This window comes from Sardina pilchardus, unplaced genomic scaffold (assembly GCF_963854185.1).
Source record: "Sardina pilchardus unplaced genomic scaffold, fSarPil1.1 HAP1_SCAFFOLD_105, whole genome shotgun sequence".
Lineage (NCBI taxonomy): Eukaryota > Metazoa > Chordata > Actinopteri > Clupeiformes > Clupeidae > Sardina > Sardina pilchardus.
In genome coordinates, this window is record NW_026910886.1 from 1 (window position 1) to 10,969 (window position 10,969).

Genomic DNA, 10,969 nt, shown 5'->3' on the forward strand with positions numbered 1-10,969 from the left:
TAACTCCCCACTCGGACCCAGTCCTCAAGCGCAGCTGGTGCGGCTGCAAGCAGCTCAATCCAAAGCAAAACGCTTACAGCACCCGGTATTCCCAGGCGGTCTCCCATCCAAGTACTAACCGGGCCCTGCGCTGCTTAGCTTCCGAGATCAGACGAGAGCGGGCGTGCTCAGCGCGGTATGGCCGTAAGCGATTAACTCCCCACTCGGACCCAGTCCTCAAGCGCAGCTGGTGCGGCTGCAAGCAGCTCAATCCAAAGCAAAACGCTTACAGCACCCGGTATTCCCAGGCGGTCTCCCATACAAGTACTAACCGGGCCCTGCGCTGCTTAGCTTCCGAGATCAGACGAGAGCGGGCGTGCTCAGCGCGGTATGGCCGTAAGCGATTAACTCCCCACTCGGACCCAGTCCTCAAGCGCAGCTGGTGCGGCTGCAAGCAGCTCAATCCAAAGCAAAACGGTTACAGCACCCGGTATTCCCAGGCGGTCTCCCATCCAAGTACTAACCGGGCCCTGCGCTGCTTAGCTTCCGAGATCAGACGAGAGCGGGCGTGCTCAGCGCGGTATGGCCGTAAGCGATTAAGTCCCCACTCGGACCAAGTCCTCAAGCGCAGCTGGTGCGGCTGCAAGCAGCTCAATCCAAAGCAAAACGCTTACAGCACCCGGTATTCCCAGGCGGTCTCCCATCCAAGTACTAACCTGGCCCTGCGCTGCTTAGCTTCCGAGATCAGACGAGAGCGGGCGTGCTCAGCGCGGTATGGCCGTAAGCGATTAACTCCCCACTCGGACCCAGTCCTCAAGCGCAGCTGGTGCGGCTGCAAGCAGCTCAATCCAAAGCAAAACGCTTACAGCACCCGGTATTCCCAGGCGGTCTCCCATCCAAGTACTAACCGGGCCCTGCGCTGCTTAGCTTCCGAGATCAGACGAGAGCGGGCGTGCTCAGCGCGGTATGGCCGTAAGCGATTAACTCCCCACTCGGAACCAGTCCTCAAGCGCAGCTGGTGCGGCTGCAAGCAGCTCAATCCAAAGCAAAACGCTTACAGCACCCGGTATTCCCAGGCGGTCTCCCATCCAAGTACTAACCGGGCCCTGCGCTGCTTAGCTTCCGAGATCAGACGAGAGCGGGCGTGCTCAGCGCGGTATGGCCGTAAGCGATTAACTCCCCACTCGGACCCAGTCCTCAAGCGCAGCTGGTGCGGCTGCAAGCAGCTCAATCCAAAGCAAAACGCTTACAGCACCCGGTATTCCCAGGCGGTCTCCCATCCAAGTACTAACCGGGCCCTGCGCTGCTTAGCTTCCGAGATCAGACGAGAGCGGGCGTGCTCAGCGCGGTATGGCCGTAAGCGATTAACTCCCCACTCGGACCCAGTCCTCAAGCGCAGCTGGTGCGGCTGCAAGCAGCTCAATCCAAAGCAAAACGCTTACAGCACCCGGTATTCCCAGGCGGTCTCCCATCCAAGTACTAACCGGGCCCTGCGCTGCTTAGCTTCCGAGATCAGACGAGAGCGGGCGTGCTCAGCGCGGTATGGCCGTAAGCGATTAACTCCCCACTCGGACCCAGTCCTCAAGCGCAGCTGGTGCGGCTGCAAGCAGCTCAATCCAAAGCAAAACGCTTACAGCACCCGGTATTCCCAGGCGGTCTCCCATCCAAGTACTAACCGGGCCCTGCGCTGCTTAGCTTCCGAGATCAGACGAGAGCGGGCGTGCTCAGCGCGGTATGGCCGTAAGCGATTAACTCTCCACTCGGACCCAGTCCTCAAGCGCAGCTGGTGCGGCTGCAAGCAGCTCAATCCAAAGCAAAACGCTTACAGCACCCGGTATTCCCAGGCGGTCTCCCATCCAAGTACTAACCGGGCCCTGCGCTGCTTAGCTTCCGAGATCAGACGAGAGCGGGCGTGCTCAGCGCGGTATGGCCGTAAGCGATTAACTCCCCACTCGGACCCAGTCCTCAAGCGCAGCTGGTGCGGCTGCAAGCAGCTCAATCCAAAGCAAAACGCTTACAGCACCCGGTATTCCCAGGGGGTCTCCCATCCAAGTACTAACCGGGCCCTGCGCTGCTTAGCTTCCGAGATCAGACGAGAGCGGGCGTGCTCAGCGCGGTATGGCCGTAAGCGATTAACTCCCCACTCGGACCCAGTCCTCAAGCGCAGCTGGTGCGGCTGCAAGCAGCTCAATCCAAAGCAAAACGCTTACAGCACCCGGTATTCCCAGGCGGTCTCCCATCCAAGTACTAACCGGGCCCTGCGCTGCTTAGCTTCCGAGATCAGACGAGAGCGGGCGTGCTCAGCGCGGTATGGCCGTAAGCGATTAACTCCCCACTCGGACCCAGTCCTCAAGCGCAGCTGGTGCGGCTGCAAGCAGCTCAATCCAAAGCAAAACGCTTACAGCACCCGGTATTCCCAGGCGGTCTCCCATACAAGTACTAACCGGGCCCTGCGCTGCTTAGCTTCCGAGATCAGACGAGAGCGGGCGTGCTCAGCGCGGTATGGCCGTAAGCGATTAACTCCCCACTCGGACCCAGTCCTCAAGCGCAGCTGGTGCGGCTGCAAGCAGCTCAATCCAAAGCAAAACGCTTACAGCACCCGGTATTCCCAGGCGGTCTCCCATCCAAGTACTAACCGGGCCCTGCGCTGCTTAGCTTCCGAGATCAGACGAGAGCGGGCGTGCTCAGCGCGGTATGGCCGTAAGCGATTAACTCCCCACTCGGACCCAGTCCTCAAGCGCAGCTGGTGCGGCTGCAAGCAGCTCAATCCAAAGCAAAACGCTTACGGCACCCGGTATTCCCAGGCGGTCTCCCATCCAAGTACTAACCGGGCCCTGCGCTGCTTAGCTTCCGAGATCAGACGAGAGCGGGCGTGCTCAGCGCGGTATGGCCGTAAGCGATTAACTCCCAACTCGGACCCAGTCCTCAAGCGCAGCTGGTGCGGCTGCAAGCAGCTCAATCCAAAGCAAAACGCTTACAGCACCCGGTATTCCCAGGCGGTCTCCCATCCAAGTACTAACCGGGCCCTGCGCTGCTTAGCTTCCGAGATCAGACGAGAGCGGGCGTGCTCAGCGCGGTATGGCCGTAAGGGATTAACTCCCCACTCGGACCCAGTCCTCAAGCGCAGCTGGTGCGGCTGCAAGCAGCTCAATCCAAAGCAAAATGCTTACAGCACCCGGTATTCCCAGGCGGTCTCCCATCCAAGTACTAACCGGGCCCTGCGCTGCTTAGCTTCCGAGATCAGACGAGAGCGGGCGTGCTCAGCGCGGTATGGCCGTAAGCGATTAACTCCCCACTCGGACCCAGTCCTCAAGCGCAGCTGGTGCGACTGCAAGCAGCTCAATCCAAAGCAAAACGCTTACGGCACCCGGTATTCCCAGGCGGTCTCCCATCCAAGTACTAACCGGGCCCTGCGCTGCTTAGCTTCCGAGATCAGACGAGAGCGGGCGTGCTCAGCGCGGTATGGCCGTAAGCGATTAACTCCCCACTCGGACCCAGTCCTCAAGCGCAGCTGGTGCGGCTGCAAGCAGCTCAATCCAAAGCAAAACGCTTACAGCACCCGGTATTCCCAGGCGGTCTCCCATCCAAGTACTAACCGGGCCCTGCGCTGCTTAGCTTCCGAGATCAGACGAGAGCGGGCGTGCTCAGCGCGGTATGGCCGTAAGCGATTAACTCCCCACTCGGACCCAGTCCTCAAGCGCAGCTGGTGCGGCTGCAAGCAGCTCAATCCAAAGCAAAACGCTTACGGCACCCGGTATTCCCAGGCGGTCTCCCATCCAAGTACTAACCGGGCCCTGCGCTGCTTAGCTTCCGAGATCAGACGAGAGCGGGCGTGCTCAGCGCGGTATGGCCGTAAGCGGTTAACTCCCCACTCGGACCCAGTCCTCAAGCGCAGCTGGTGCGGCTGCAAGCAGCTCAATCCAAAGCAAAACGCTTACAGCACCCGGTATTCCCAGGCGGTCTCCCATCCAAGTACTAACCGGGCCCTGCGCTGCTTAGCTTCCGAGATCAGACGAGAGCGGGCGTGCTCAGCGCGGTATGGCCGTAAGCGATTAACTCCCCACTCGGACCCAGTCCTCAAGCGCAGCTGGTGCGGCTGCAAGCAGCTCAATCCAAAGCAAAACGCTTACAGCACCCGGTATTCCCAGGAGGTCTCCCATCCAAGTACTAACCGGGCCCTGCGCTGCTTAGCTTCCGAGATCAGACGAGAGCGGGCGTGCTCAGCGCGGTATGGCCGTAAGCGATTAACTCCCCACTCGGACCCAGTCCTCAAGCGCAGCTGGTGCGGCTGCAAGCAGCTCAATCCAAAGCAAAACGCTTACGGCACCCGGTATTCCCAGGCGGTCTCCCATCCAAGTACTAACCGGGCCCTGCGCTGCTTAGCTTCCGAGATCAGACGAGAGCGGGCGTGCTCAGCGCGGTATGGCCGTAAGCGATTAACTCCCCACTCGGACCCAGTCCTCAAGCGCAGCTGGTGCGGCTGCAAGCAGCTCAATCCAAAGCAAAACGCTTACAGCACCCGGTATTCCCAGGCGGTCTCCCATCCAAGTACTAACCGGGCCCTGCGCTGCTTAGCTTCCGAGATCAGACGAGAGCGGGCGTGCTCAGCGCGGTATGGCCGTAAGCGATTAACTCCCCACTCGGACCCAGTCCTCAAGCGCAGCTGGTGCGGCTGCAAGCAGCTCAATCCAAAGCAAAACGCTTACGGCACCCGGTATTCCCAGGCGGTCTCCCATCCAAGTACTAACCGGGCCCTGCGCTGCTTAGCTTCCGAGATCAGACGAGAGCGGGCGTGCTCAGCGCGGTATGGCCGTAAGCGATTAACTCCCCACTCGGACCCAGTCCTCAAGCGCAGCTGGTGCGGCTGCAAGCAGCTCAATCCAAAGCAAAACGCTTACGGCACCCGGTATTCCCAGGCGGTCTCCCATCCAAGTACTAACCGGGCCCTGCGCTGCTTAGCTTCCGAGATCAGACGAGAGCGGGCGTGCTCAGCGCGGTATGGCCGTAAGCGATTAACTCCCCACTCGGACCCAGTCCTCAAGCGCAGCTGGTGCGGCTGCAAGCAGCTCAATCCAAAGCAAAACGCTTACAGCACCCGGTATTCCCAGGCGGTCTCCCATCCAAGTACTAACCGGGCCCTGCGCTGCTTAGCTTCCGAGATCAGACGAGAGCGGGCGTGCTCAGCGCGGTATGGCCGTAAGCGATTAACTCCCCACTCGGAACCAGTCCTCAAGCGCAGCTGGTGCGGCTGCAAGCAGCTCAATCCAAAGCAAAACGCTTACAGCACCCGGTATTCCCAGGCGGTCTCCCATCCAAGTACTAACCGGGCCCTGCGCTGCTTAGCTTCCGAGATCAGACGAGAGCGGGCGTGCTCAGCGCGGTATGGCCGTAAGCGATTAACTCCCCACTCGGACCCAGTCCTCAAGCGCAGCTGGTGCGGCTGCAAGCAGCTCAATCCAAAGCAAAACGCTTACAGCACCCGGTATTCCCAGGCGGTCTCCCATCCAAGTACTAACCGGGCCCTGCGCTGCTTAGCTTCCGAGATCAGACGAGAGCGGGCGTGCTCAGCGCGGTATGGCCGTAAGCGATTAACTCCCCACTCGGACCCAGTCCTCAAGCGCAGCTGGTGCGGCTGCAAGCAGCTCAATCCAAAGCAAAACGCTTACAGCACCCGGTATTCCCAGGCGGTCTCCCATCCAAGTACTAACCGGGCCCTGCGCTGCTTAGCTTCCGAGATCAGACGAGAGCGGGCGTGCTCAGCGCGGTATGGCCGTAAGCGATTAACTCCCCACTCGGACCCAGTCCTCAAGCGCAGCTGGTGCGGCTGCAAGCAGCTCAATCCAAAGCAAAACGCTTACAGCACCCGGTATTCCCAGGCGGTCTCCCATCCAAGTACTAACCGGGCCCTGCGCTGCTTAGCTTCCGAGATCAGACGAGAGCGGGCGTGCTCAGCGCGGTATGGCCGTAAGCGGTTAACTCCCCACTCGGACCCAGTCCTCAAGCGCAGCTGGTGCGGCTGCAAGCAGCTCAATCCAAAGCAAAACGCTTACAGCACCCGGTATTCCCAGGCGGTCTCCCATCCAAGTACTAACCGGGCCCTGCGCTGCTTAGCTTCCGAGATCAGACGAGAGCGGGCGTGCTCAGCGCGGTATGGCCGTAAGCGATTAACTCCCCACTCGGACCCAGTCCTCAAGCGCAGCTGGTGCGGCTGCAAGCAGCTCAATCCAAAGCAAAACGCTTACAGCACCCGGTATTCCCAGGAGGTCTCCCATCCAAGTACTAACCGGGCCCTGCGCTGCTTAGCTTCCGAGATCAGACGAGAGCGGGCGTGCTCAGCGCGGTATGGCCGTAAGCGATTAACTCCCCACTCGGACCCAGTCCTCAAGCGCAGCTGGTGCGGCTGCAAGCAGCTCAATCCAAAGCAAAACGCTTACGGCACCCGGTATTCCCAGGCGGTCTCCCATCCAAGTACTAACCGGGCCCTGCGCTGCTTAGCTTCCGAGATCAGACGAGAGCGGGCGTGCTCAGCGCGGTATGGCCGTAAGCGATTAACTCCCCACTCGGACCCAGTCCTCAAGCGCAGCTGGTGCGGCTGCAAGCAGCTCAATCCAAAGCAAAACGCTTACGGCACCCGGTATTCCCAGGCGGTCTCCCATCCAAGTACTAACCGGGCCCTGCGCTGCTTAGCTTCCGAGATCAGACGAGAGCGGGCGTGCTCAGCGCGGTATGGCCGTAAGCGATTAACTCCCCACTCGGACCCAGTCCTCAAGCGCAGCTGGTGCGGCTGCAAGCAGCTCAATCCAAAGCAAAACGCTTACAGCACCCGGTATTCCCAGGCGGTCTCCCATCCAAGTACTAACCGGGCCCTGCGCTGCTTAGCTTCCGAGATCAGACGAGAGCGGGCGTGCTCAGCGCGGTATGGCCGTAAGCGATTAACTCCCCACTCGGACCCAGTCCTCAAGCGCAGCTGGTGCGGCTGCAAGCAGCTCAATCCAAAGCAAAACGCTTACGGCACCCGGTATTCCCAGGCGGTCTCCCATCCAAGTACTAACCGGGCCCTGCGCTGCTTAGCTTCCGAGATCAGACGAGAGCGGGCGTGCTCAGCGCGGTATGGCCGTAAGCGATTAACTCCCCACTCGGAACCAGTCCTCAAGCGCAGCTGGTGCGGCTGCAAGCAGCTCAATCCAAAGCAAAACGCTTACAGCACCCGGTATTCCCAGGCGGTCTCCCATCCAAGTACTAACCGGGCCCTGCGCTGCTTAGCTTCCGAGATCAGACGAGAGCGGGCGTGCTCAGCGCGGTATGGCCGTAAGCGATTAACTCCCCACTCGGACCCAGTCCTCAAGCGCAGCTGGTGCGGCTGCAAGCAGCTCAATCCAAAGCAAAACGCTTACAGCACCCGGTATTCCCAGGCGGTCTCCCATCCAAGTACTAACCGGGCCCTGCGCTGCTTAGCTTCCGAGATCAGACGAGAGCGGGCGTGCTCAGCGCGGTATGGCCGTAAGCGATTAACTCCCCACTCGGACCCAGTCCTCAAGCGCAGCTGGTGCGGCTGCAAGCAGCTCAATCCAAAGCAAAACGCTTACGGCACCCGGTATTCCCAGGCGGTCTCCCATCCAAGTACTAACCGGGCCCTGCGCTGCTTAGCTTCCGAGATCAGACGAGAGCGGGCGTGCTCAGCGCGGTATGGCCGTAAGCGATTAACTCCCCACTCGGACCCAGTCCTCAAGCGCAGCTGGTGCGGCTGCAAGCAGCTCAATCCAAAGCAAAACGCTTACGGCACCCGGTATTCCCAGGCGGTCTCCCATCCAAGTACTAACCGGGCCCTGCGCTGCTTAGCTTCCGAGATCAGACGAGAGCGGGCGTGCTCAGCGCGGTATGGCCGTAAGCGATTAACTGCCCACTCGGACCCAGTCCTCAAGCGCAGCTGGTGCGGCTGCAAGCAGCTCAATCCAAAGCAAAACGCTTACAGCACCCGGTATTCCCAGGCGGTCTCCCATCCAAGTACTAACCGGGCCCTGCGCTGCTTAGCTTCCGAGATCAGACGAGAGCGGGCGTGCTCAGCGCGGTATGGCCGTAAGCGATTAACTCCCCACTCGGACCCAGTCCTCAAGCGCAGCTGGTGCGGCTGCAAGCAGCTCAATCCAAAGCAAAACGCTTACAGCACCCGGTATTCCCAGGCGGTCTCCCATCCAAGTACTAACCGGGCCCTGCGCTGCTTAGCTTCCGAGATCAGACGAGAGCGGGCGTGCTCAGCGCGGTATGGCCGTAAGCTATTAACTCCCCACTCGGACCCAGTCCTCAAGCGCAGCTGGTGCGGCTGCAAGCAGCTCAATCCAAAGCAAAACGCTTACGGCACCCGGTATTCCCAGGCGGTCTCCCATCCAAGTACTAACCGGGCCCTGCGCTGCTTAGCTTCCGAGATCAGACGAGAGCGGGCGTGCTCAGCGCGGTATGGCCGTAAGCGATTAACTCCCAACTCGGACCCAGTCCTCAAGCGCAGCTGGTGCGGCTGCAAGCAGCTCAATCCAAAGCAAAACGCTTACGGCACCCGGTATTCCCAGGCGGTCTCCCATCCAAGTACTAACCGGGCCCTGCGCTGCTTAGCTTCCGAGATCAGACGAGAGCGGGCGTGCTCAGCGCGGTATGGCCGTAAGGGATTAACTCCCCACTCGGACCCAGTCCTCAAGCGCAGCTGGTGCGGCTGCAAGCAGCTCAATCCAAAGCAAAACGCTTACAGCACCCGGTATTCCCAGGCGGTCTCCCATCCAAGTACTAACCGGGCCCTGCGCTGCTTAGCTTCCGAGATCAGACGAGAGCGGGCGTGCTCAGCGCGGTATGGCCGTAAGCTATTAACTCCCCACTCGGACCCAGTCCTCAAGCGCAGCTGGTGCGGCTGCAAGCAGCTCAATCCAAAGCAAAACGCTTACAGCACCCGGTATTCCCAGGCGGTCTCCCATCCAAGTACTAACCGGGCCCTGCGCTGCTTAGCTTCCGAGATCAGACGAGAGCGGGCGTGCTCAGCGCGGTATGGCCGTAAGCGATTAACTCCCCACTCGGACCCAGTCCTCAAGCGCAGCTGGTGCGGCTGCAAGCAGCTCAATCCAAAGCAAAACGCTTACGGCACCCGGTATTCCCAGGCGGTCTCCCATCCAAGTACTAACCGGGCCCTGCGCTGCTTAGCTTCCGAGATCAGACGAGAGCGGGCGTGCTCAGCGCGGTATGGCCGTAAGCGATTAACTCCCAACTCGGACCCAGTCCTCAAGCGCAGCTGGTGCGGCTGCAAGCAGCTCAATCCAAAGCAAAACGCTTACAGCACCCGGTATTCCCAGGCGGTCTCCCATCCAAGTACTAACCGGGCCCTGCGCTGCTTAGCTTCCGAGATCAGACGAGAGCGGGCGTGCTCAGCGCGGTATGGCCGTAAGGGATTAACTCCCCACTCGGACCCAGTCCTCAAGCGCAGCTGGTGCGGCTGCAAGCAGCTCAATCCAAAGCAAAACGCTTACAGCACCCGGTATTCCCAGGCGGTCTCCCATCTAAGTACTAACCGGGCCCTGCGCTGCTTAGCTTCCGAGATCAGACGAGAGCGGGCGTGCTCAGCGCGGTATGGCCGTAAGCGATTAACTCCCCACTCGGACCCAGTCCTCAAGCGCAGCTGGTGCGGCTGCAAGCAGCTCAATCCAAAGCAAAACGCTTACGGCACCCGGTATTCCCAGGCGGTCTCCCATCCAAGTACTAACCGGGCCCTGCGCTGCTTAGCTTCCGAGATCAGACGAGAGCGGGCGTGCTCAGCGCGGTATGGCCGTAAGCGATTAACTCCCCACTCGGACCCAGTCCTCAAGCGCAGCTGGTGCGGCTGCAAGCAGCTCAATCCAAAGCAAAACGCTTACGGCACCTGGTATTCCCAGGCGGTCTCCCATCCAAGTACTAACCGGGCCCTGCGCTGCTTAGCTTCCGAGATCAGACGAGAGCGGGCGTGCTCAGCGCGGTATGGCCGTAAGCGATTAACTCCCCACTCGGACCCAGTCCTCAAGCGCAGCTGGTGCGGCTGCAAGCAGCTCAATCCAAAGCAAAACGCTTACAGCACCCGGTATTCCCAGGCGGTCTCCCATCCAAGTACTAACCGGGCCCTGCGCTGCTTAGCTTCCGAGATCAGACGAGAGCGGGCGTGCTCAGCGCGGTATGGCCGTAAGCGATTAACTCCCCACTCGGACCCAGTCCTCAAGCGCAGCTGGTGCGGCAGCAAGCAGCTCAATCCAAAGCAAAACGCTTACGGCACCCGGTATTCCCAGGCGGTCTCCCATCCAAGTACTAACCGGGCCCTGCGCTGCTTAGCTTCCGAGATCAGACGAGAGCGGGCGTGCTCAGCGCGGTATGGCCGTAAGCGATTAACTCCCCACTCGGACCCAGTCCTCAAGCGCAGCTGGTGCGGCTGCAAGCAGCTCAATCCAAAGCAAAACGCTTACGGCACCCGGTATTGCCAGGCGGTCTCCCATCCAAGTACTAACCGGGCCCTGCGCTGCTTAGCTTCCGAGATCAGATGAGAGCGGGCGTGCTCAGCGCGGTATGGCCGTAAGCGATTAACTCCCCACTCGGACCCAGTCCTCAAGCGCAGCTGGTGCGGCTGCAAGCAGCTCAATCCAAAGCAAAACGCTTACAGCACCCGGTATTCCCAGGCGGTCTCCCATCCAAGTACTAACCGGGCCCTGCGCTGCTTAGCTTCCGAGATCAGACGAGAGCGGGCGTGCTCAGCGCGGTATGGCCGTAAGCGATTAACTCCCCACTCGGACCCAGTCCTCAAGCGCAGCTGGTGCGGCTGCAAGCAGCTCAATCCAAAGCAAAACGCTTACAGCACCCGGTATTCCCAGGCGGTCTCCCATCCAAGTACTAACCGGGCCCTGCGCTGCTTAGCTTCCGAGATCAGACGAGAGCGGGCGTGCTCAGCGCGGTATGGCCGTAAGCTATTAACTCCCCACTCGGACCCAGTCCT

At 60.4% G+C, this 10,969-nt stretch overlaps 57 non-coding genes across 57 annotated transcripts; all 57 read right to left on the bottom strand.

Moving 5' to 3' along the window:
- Nucleotides 1–70: 70 nt before the first annotated feature.
- Nucleotides 71–189, bottom strand: LOC134074336 (5S ribosomal RNA). The gene has a single exon (XR_009937575.1). It is a non-coding gene; the product is annotated as a 5S ribosomal RNA (ribosomal RNA).
- Nucleotides 190–262: 73 nt separating this feature from the next.
- LOC134074552 (5S ribosomal RNA) lies at nucleotides 263–381 on the bottom strand. Its single transcript, XR_009937784.1, has one exon. It is a non-coding gene; the product is annotated as a 5S ribosomal RNA (ribosomal RNA).
- Nucleotides 382–454: 73 nt separating this feature from the next.
- LOC134074579 (5S ribosomal RNA) lies at nucleotides 455–573 on the bottom strand. Its single transcript, XR_009937810.1, has one exon. It is a non-coding gene; the product is annotated as a 5S ribosomal RNA (ribosomal RNA).
- A 73-nt stretch (nucleotides 574–646) lies between these two features.
- On the bottom strand, nucleotides 647–765 carry LOC134074430 (5S ribosomal RNA). Its single transcript, XR_009937664.1, has one exon. It is a non-coding gene; the product is annotated as a 5S ribosomal RNA (ribosomal RNA).
- Nucleotides 766–838: 73 nt separating this feature from the next.
- LOC134074338 (5S ribosomal RNA) lies at nucleotides 839–957 on the bottom strand. The gene has a single exon (XR_009937577.1). It is a non-coding gene; the product is annotated as a 5S ribosomal RNA (ribosomal RNA).
- A 73-nt stretch (nucleotides 958–1,030) lies between these two features.
- On the bottom strand, nucleotides 1,031–1,149 carry LOC134074339 (5S ribosomal RNA). The gene has a single exon (XR_009937578.1). It is a non-coding gene; the product is annotated as a 5S ribosomal RNA (ribosomal RNA).
- A 73-nt stretch (nucleotides 1,150–1,222) lies between these two features.
- On the bottom strand, nucleotides 1,223–1,341 carry LOC134074340 (5S ribosomal RNA). Its single transcript, XR_009937579.1, has one exon. It is a non-coding gene; the product is annotated as a 5S ribosomal RNA (ribosomal RNA).
- Nucleotides 1,342–1,414: 73 nt separating this feature from the next.
- LOC134074341 (5S ribosomal RNA) lies at nucleotides 1,415–1,533 on the bottom strand. The gene has a single exon (XR_009937580.1). It is a non-coding gene; the product is annotated as a 5S ribosomal RNA (ribosomal RNA).
- Nucleotides 1,534–1,606: 73 nt separating this feature from the next.
- Nucleotides 1,607–1,725, bottom strand: LOC134074342 (5S ribosomal RNA). The gene has a single exon (XR_009937581.1). It is a non-coding gene; the product is annotated as a 5S ribosomal RNA (ribosomal RNA).
- Nucleotides 1,726–1,798: 73 nt separating this feature from the next.
- Nucleotides 1,799–1,917, bottom strand: LOC134074343 (5S ribosomal RNA). The gene has a single exon (XR_009937582.1). It is a non-coding gene; the product is annotated as a 5S ribosomal RNA (ribosomal RNA).
- A 73-nt stretch (nucleotides 1,918–1,990) lies between these two features.
- Nucleotides 1,991–2,109, bottom strand: LOC134074529 (5S ribosomal RNA). Its single transcript, XR_009937762.1, has one exon. It is a non-coding gene; the product is annotated as a 5S ribosomal RNA (ribosomal RNA).
- A 73-nt stretch (nucleotides 2,110–2,182) lies between these two features.
- Nucleotides 2,183–2,301, bottom strand: LOC134074344 (5S ribosomal RNA). Its single transcript, XR_009937583.1, has one exon. It is a non-coding gene; the product is annotated as a 5S ribosomal RNA (ribosomal RNA).
- A 73-nt stretch (nucleotides 2,302–2,374) lies between these two features.
- LOC134074553 (5S ribosomal RNA) lies at nucleotides 2,375–2,493 on the bottom strand. The gene has a single exon (XR_009937785.1). It is a non-coding gene; the product is annotated as a 5S ribosomal RNA (ribosomal RNA).
- A 73-nt stretch (nucleotides 2,494–2,566) lies between these two features.
- On the bottom strand, nucleotides 2,567–2,685 carry LOC134074345 (5S ribosomal RNA). Its single transcript, XR_009937584.1, has one exon. It is a non-coding gene; the product is annotated as a 5S ribosomal RNA (ribosomal RNA).
- Nucleotides 2,686–2,758: 73 nt separating this feature from the next.
- On the bottom strand, nucleotides 2,759–2,877 carry LOC134074477 (5S ribosomal RNA). The gene has a single exon (XR_009937711.1). It is a non-coding gene; the product is annotated as a 5S ribosomal RNA (ribosomal RNA).
- Nucleotides 2,878–2,950: 73 nt separating this feature from the next.
- Nucleotides 2,951–3,069, bottom strand: LOC134074574 (5S ribosomal RNA). The gene has a single exon (XR_009937805.1). It is a non-coding gene; the product is annotated as a 5S ribosomal RNA (ribosomal RNA).
- Nucleotides 3,070–3,142: 73 nt separating this feature from the next.
- LOC134074442 (5S ribosomal RNA) lies at nucleotides 3,143–3,261 on the bottom strand. The gene has a single exon (XR_009937678.1). It is a non-coding gene; the product is annotated as a 5S ribosomal RNA (ribosomal RNA).
- A 73-nt stretch (nucleotides 3,262–3,334) lies between these two features.
- LOC134074489 (5S ribosomal RNA) lies at nucleotides 3,335–3,453 on the bottom strand. Its single transcript, XR_009937722.1, has one exon. It is a non-coding gene; the product is annotated as a 5S ribosomal RNA (ribosomal RNA).
- Nucleotides 3,454–3,526: 73 nt separating this feature from the next.
- Nucleotides 3,527–3,645, bottom strand: LOC134074346 (5S ribosomal RNA). Its single transcript, XR_009937585.1, has one exon. It is a non-coding gene; the product is annotated as a 5S ribosomal RNA (ribosomal RNA).
- Nucleotides 3,646–3,718: 73 nt separating this feature from the next.
- On the bottom strand, nucleotides 3,719–3,837 carry LOC134074500 (5S ribosomal RNA). The gene has a single exon (XR_009937733.1). It is a non-coding gene; the product is annotated as a 5S ribosomal RNA (ribosomal RNA).
- A 73-nt stretch (nucleotides 3,838–3,910) lies between these two features.
- LOC134074348 (5S ribosomal RNA) lies at nucleotides 3,911–4,029 on the bottom strand. Its single transcript, XR_009937586.1, has one exon. It is a non-coding gene; the product is annotated as a 5S ribosomal RNA (ribosomal RNA).
- Nucleotides 4,030–4,102: 73 nt separating this feature from the next.
- LOC134074334 (5S ribosomal RNA) lies at nucleotides 4,103–4,221 on the bottom strand. Its single transcript, XR_009937573.1, has one exon. It is a non-coding gene; the product is annotated as a 5S ribosomal RNA (ribosomal RNA).
- Nucleotides 4,222–4,294: 73 nt separating this feature from the next.
- Nucleotides 4,295–4,413, bottom strand: LOC134074511 (5S ribosomal RNA). The gene has a single exon (XR_009937744.1). It is a non-coding gene; the product is annotated as a 5S ribosomal RNA (ribosomal RNA).
- Nucleotides 4,414–4,486: 73 nt separating this feature from the next.
- LOC134074350 (5S ribosomal RNA) lies at nucleotides 4,487–4,605 on the bottom strand. Its single transcript, XR_009937588.1, has one exon. It is a non-coding gene; the product is annotated as a 5S ribosomal RNA (ribosomal RNA).
- Nucleotides 4,606–4,678: 73 nt separating this feature from the next.
- Nucleotides 4,679–4,797, bottom strand: LOC134074522 (5S ribosomal RNA). The gene has a single exon (XR_009937755.1). It is a non-coding gene; the product is annotated as a 5S ribosomal RNA (ribosomal RNA).
- Nucleotides 4,798–4,870: 73 nt separating this feature from the next.
- Nucleotides 4,871–4,989, bottom strand: LOC134074533 (5S ribosomal RNA). The gene has a single exon (XR_009937766.1). It is a non-coding gene; the product is annotated as a 5S ribosomal RNA (ribosomal RNA).
- A 73-nt stretch (nucleotides 4,990–5,062) lies between these two features.
- LOC134074351 (5S ribosomal RNA) lies at nucleotides 5,063–5,181 on the bottom strand. Its single transcript, XR_009937589.1, has one exon. It is a non-coding gene; the product is annotated as a 5S ribosomal RNA (ribosomal RNA).
- A 73-nt stretch (nucleotides 5,182–5,254) lies between these two features.
- Nucleotides 5,255–5,373, bottom strand: LOC134074352 (5S ribosomal RNA). The gene has a single exon (XR_009937590.1). It is a non-coding gene; the product is annotated as a 5S ribosomal RNA (ribosomal RNA).
- A 73-nt stretch (nucleotides 5,374–5,446) lies between these two features.
- LOC134074353 (5S ribosomal RNA) lies at nucleotides 5,447–5,565 on the bottom strand. The gene has a single exon (XR_009937591.1). It is a non-coding gene; the product is annotated as a 5S ribosomal RNA (ribosomal RNA).
- A 73-nt stretch (nucleotides 5,566–5,638) lies between these two features.
- LOC134074354 (5S ribosomal RNA) lies at nucleotides 5,639–5,757 on the bottom strand. The gene has a single exon (XR_009937592.1). It is a non-coding gene; the product is annotated as a 5S ribosomal RNA (ribosomal RNA).
- Nucleotides 5,758–5,830: 73 nt separating this feature from the next.
- Nucleotides 5,831–5,949, bottom strand: LOC134074355 (5S ribosomal RNA). Its single transcript, XR_009937593.1, has one exon. It is a non-coding gene; the product is annotated as a 5S ribosomal RNA (ribosomal RNA).
- Nucleotides 5,950–6,022: 73 nt separating this feature from the next.
- Nucleotides 6,023–6,141, bottom strand: LOC134074356 (5S ribosomal RNA). Its single transcript, XR_009937594.1, has one exon. It is a non-coding gene; the product is annotated as a 5S ribosomal RNA (ribosomal RNA).
- A 73-nt stretch (nucleotides 6,142–6,214) lies between these two features.
- On the bottom strand, nucleotides 6,215–6,333 carry LOC134074335 (5S ribosomal RNA). Its single transcript, XR_009937574.1, has one exon. It is a non-coding gene; the product is annotated as a 5S ribosomal RNA (ribosomal RNA).
- Nucleotides 6,334–6,406: 73 nt separating this feature from the next.
- Nucleotides 6,407–6,525, bottom strand: LOC134074544 (5S ribosomal RNA). Its single transcript, XR_009937777.1, has one exon. It is a non-coding gene; the product is annotated as a 5S ribosomal RNA (ribosomal RNA).
- Nucleotides 6,526–6,598: 73 nt separating this feature from the next.
- On the bottom strand, nucleotides 6,599–6,717 carry LOC134074557 (5S ribosomal RNA). The gene has a single exon (XR_009937789.1). It is a non-coding gene; the product is annotated as a 5S ribosomal RNA (ribosomal RNA).
- A 73-nt stretch (nucleotides 6,718–6,790) lies between these two features.
- Nucleotides 6,791–6,909, bottom strand: LOC134074357 (5S ribosomal RNA). Its single transcript, XR_009937595.1, has one exon. It is a non-coding gene; the product is annotated as a 5S ribosomal RNA (ribosomal RNA).
- A 73-nt stretch (nucleotides 6,910–6,982) lies between these two features.
- On the bottom strand, nucleotides 6,983–7,101 carry LOC134074569 (5S ribosomal RNA). Its single transcript, XR_009937800.1, has one exon. It is a non-coding gene; the product is annotated as a 5S ribosomal RNA (ribosomal RNA).
- A 73-nt stretch (nucleotides 7,102–7,174) lies between these two features.
- Nucleotides 7,175–7,293, bottom strand: LOC134074358 (5S ribosomal RNA). The gene has a single exon (XR_009937596.1). It is a non-coding gene; the product is annotated as a 5S ribosomal RNA (ribosomal RNA).
- Nucleotides 7,294–7,366: 73 nt separating this feature from the next.
- Nucleotides 7,367–7,485, bottom strand: LOC134074359 (5S ribosomal RNA). Its single transcript, XR_009937597.1, has one exon. It is a non-coding gene; the product is annotated as a 5S ribosomal RNA (ribosomal RNA).
- A 73-nt stretch (nucleotides 7,486–7,558) lies between these two features.
- On the bottom strand, nucleotides 7,559–7,677 carry LOC134074580 (5S ribosomal RNA). Its single transcript, XR_009937811.1, has one exon. It is a non-coding gene; the product is annotated as a 5S ribosomal RNA (ribosomal RNA).
- A 73-nt stretch (nucleotides 7,678–7,750) lies between these two features.
- Nucleotides 7,751–7,869, bottom strand: LOC134074592 (5S ribosomal RNA). Its single transcript, XR_009937822.1, has one exon. It is a non-coding gene; the product is annotated as a 5S ribosomal RNA (ribosomal RNA).
- Nucleotides 7,870–7,942: 73 nt separating this feature from the next.
- LOC134074361 (5S ribosomal RNA) lies at nucleotides 7,943–8,061 on the bottom strand. Its single transcript, XR_009937599.1, has one exon. It is a non-coding gene; the product is annotated as a 5S ribosomal RNA (ribosomal RNA).
- Nucleotides 8,062–8,134: 73 nt separating this feature from the next.
- LOC134074362 (5S ribosomal RNA) lies at nucleotides 8,135–8,253 on the bottom strand. Its single transcript, XR_009937600.1, has one exon. It is a non-coding gene; the product is annotated as a 5S ribosomal RNA (ribosomal RNA).
- Nucleotides 8,254–8,326: 73 nt separating this feature from the next.
- On the bottom strand, nucleotides 8,327–8,445 carry LOC134074604 (5S ribosomal RNA). Its single transcript, XR_009937832.1, has one exon. It is a non-coding gene; the product is annotated as a 5S ribosomal RNA (ribosomal RNA).
- Nucleotides 8,446–8,518: 73 nt separating this feature from the next.
- LOC134074558 (5S ribosomal RNA) lies at nucleotides 8,519–8,637 on the bottom strand. Its single transcript, XR_009937790.1, has one exon. It is a non-coding gene; the product is annotated as a 5S ribosomal RNA (ribosomal RNA).
- Nucleotides 8,638–8,710: 73 nt separating this feature from the next.
- Nucleotides 8,711–8,829, bottom strand: LOC134074363 (5S ribosomal RNA). Its single transcript, XR_009937601.1, has one exon. It is a non-coding gene; the product is annotated as a 5S ribosomal RNA (ribosomal RNA).
- A 73-nt stretch (nucleotides 8,830–8,902) lies between these two features.
- Nucleotides 8,903–9,021, bottom strand: LOC134074364 (5S ribosomal RNA). Its single transcript, XR_009937602.1, has one exon. It is a non-coding gene; the product is annotated as a 5S ribosomal RNA (ribosomal RNA).
- Nucleotides 9,022–9,094: 73 nt separating this feature from the next.
- Nucleotides 9,095–9,213, bottom strand: LOC134074613 (5S ribosomal RNA). Its single transcript, XR_009937834.1, has one exon. It is a non-coding gene; the product is annotated as a 5S ribosomal RNA (ribosomal RNA).
- Nucleotides 9,214–9,286: 73 nt separating this feature from the next.
- LOC134074575 (5S ribosomal RNA) lies at nucleotides 9,287–9,405 on the bottom strand. The gene has a single exon (XR_009937806.1). It is a non-coding gene; the product is annotated as a 5S ribosomal RNA (ribosomal RNA).
- Nucleotides 9,406–9,478: 73 nt separating this feature from the next.
- On the bottom strand, nucleotides 9,479–9,597 carry LOC134074534 (5S ribosomal RNA). The gene has a single exon (XR_009937767.1). It is a non-coding gene; the product is annotated as a 5S ribosomal RNA (ribosomal RNA).
- A 73-nt stretch (nucleotides 9,598–9,670) lies between these two features.
- On the bottom strand, nucleotides 9,671–9,789 carry LOC134074624 (5S ribosomal RNA). Its single transcript, XR_009937845.1, has one exon. It is a non-coding gene; the product is annotated as a 5S ribosomal RNA (ribosomal RNA).
- A 73-nt stretch (nucleotides 9,790–9,862) lies between these two features.
- LOC134074325 (5S ribosomal RNA) lies at nucleotides 9,863–9,981 on the bottom strand. The gene has a single exon (XR_009937565.1). It is a non-coding gene; the product is annotated as a 5S ribosomal RNA (ribosomal RNA).
- Nucleotides 9,982–10,054: 73 nt separating this feature from the next.
- Nucleotides 10,055–10,173, bottom strand: LOC134074365 (5S ribosomal RNA). Its single transcript, XR_009937603.1, has one exon. It is a non-coding gene; the product is annotated as a 5S ribosomal RNA (ribosomal RNA).
- Nucleotides 10,174–10,246: 73 nt separating this feature from the next.
- Nucleotides 10,247–10,365, bottom strand: LOC134074629 (5S ribosomal RNA). Its single transcript, XR_009937850.1, has one exon. It is a non-coding gene; the product is annotated as a 5S ribosomal RNA (ribosomal RNA).
- Nucleotides 10,366–10,438: 73 nt separating this feature from the next.
- Nucleotides 10,439–10,557, bottom strand: LOC134074581 (5S ribosomal RNA). The gene has a single exon (XR_009937812.1). It is a non-coding gene; the product is annotated as a 5S ribosomal RNA (ribosomal RNA).
- A 73-nt stretch (nucleotides 10,558–10,630) lies between these two features.
- Nucleotides 10,631–10,749, bottom strand: LOC134074366 (5S ribosomal RNA). Its single transcript, XR_009937604.1, has one exon. It is a non-coding gene; the product is annotated as a 5S ribosomal RNA (ribosomal RNA).
- Nucleotides 10,750–10,822: 73 nt separating this feature from the next.
- On the bottom strand, nucleotides 10,823–10,941 carry LOC134074367 (5S ribosomal RNA). Its single transcript, XR_009937605.1, has one exon. It is a non-coding gene; the product is annotated as a 5S ribosomal RNA (ribosomal RNA).
- Between the last annotated feature and the right edge of the window lie 28 nt (nucleotides 10,942–10,969).